Here is a 1,604-nt window from a genome sequence, read left to right on the forward strand (position 1 = left end):
CGTGGATTTGATCCTCGATTGCCAAATTTCACTTAACACTTCAACAGCGCTTTTCTCACGGTATAACAATAGTTTTTCTGTGAATGACAGCAGTTATACATTTCCCAGATGCCCTCGCAAAGCAGAATAATGTCTTTGCCTCTCGCCAACCTCTCTCACCAACCTCCGACAATCTTTTTCGTCAACCTCCGAAAACCTCTCTCACCAACCTCCAACAGTCTCTCCCTCCTCCAGCTGACAGCTTTTTGTACTTTTTCGTGACAGAAAATACACCTATTAAGGCAGTTATAACGAAATTGTTTTCTTTTATCAGAGTAATAAGACGTTTCAATAGAACATCTTTACCCCTGGGAATTACCGGGTACACCAGCTAGTATATATATCTTAATATATAAAGCTGAAGTTGTGTGTCTGTGTGAAGCCTTTTTAAAAGTTTATAGAAATCCACATTTTCCACTTTTTCGTAAACATTTCGATGTGATCTTTCCATTGCAGTAATTAGATTTTTTAAATTCCGTTTACTTTGTGTGATTTAAGGAAGATTTGGCTGTTGTTTCTAGCAACTTTTATATTTCTTCCATTCTATCTGTATCAGCGTTTTTACACATCGATCACGCGCTCAACATGTAATATAGAGAGTAAGAGTAAAAGAGCAAGAGAGAGAGAGAGAGAGAGAAAGTGATACATACAAAGTCATAGATTAACTTGGTTTAAGTCTATTATTTCCTTCTATCTACCTTTTCACTCTTACTTCATTCTTCTTCCTCTCTCCCATTTAATAGCTTTCTTCTATCCCTCTACCTCTAACATATTTTTCATAACATAGAAACGTAAAAACACACACAACCACACATACGTGACCTGTAACAACAACATACACATAAATACATACACACATCACCATTATATATAAAACATTTACTTTGTGTGTGTTTCTTATATAAACACGCGCACGCATTGCTATTTTATAACTGTCTTCCGTTCTCCCTTCCTTTCTTTCTCTCTCTATTCCTTTCTCCCCCCCTCTCTCTCTTCCTCTCTCCCTCTTCTCTCTCGCTCTCTCAAACGCATACACGCGCACGTGCACACAAACATTCACTACAATATAACTAGATCTTACTTTATTACATGTTCGTCAATGTTTTGTAAATATACAAACTACGGAGCTTATGTAGACAGGACAACACATTGCAAATCAGTAAACTTCATTAGAAATGTGGGTAAGAAGAAGAGATTTTGCTGGGGAAAGAAAGCAACCGGTTTGAAAAGACAGCAACAGACTGCAGCAATTCACCACATTCCAGAAGCTACTTTGAACATAATGCAAAATGGTGCATCAACATCTACTGCCCAATCTGATAGAATTCTGGCAGAACTGTTTAGCAACAGATCGCCAGCAATTGCTTCATCAGAAATTGCCATCCTACCTCCTGCTAAAAGAGATTACCCTGCTATATATAATCAGGGCAGCGCAAAAAGTTTGTTTTGCACAAGCATTTCTACAGCCAATTAGACGGATGAAATTTACGTACGCTTAATAATGTTACGCAAAACAGCCTTCAGACTTTCCCTATTAATTTCATCGTCTTTTGTATTATGAACAT

This window comes from Octopus bimaculoides, chromosome 3 (assembly GCF_001194135.2).
Source record: "Octopus bimaculoides isolate UCB-OBI-ISO-001 chromosome 3, ASM119413v2, whole genome shotgun sequence".
In the NCBI taxonomy this organism is placed as follows: Eukaryota; Metazoa; Mollusca; class Cephalopoda; order Octopoda; family Octopodidae; genus Octopus; species Octopus bimaculoides.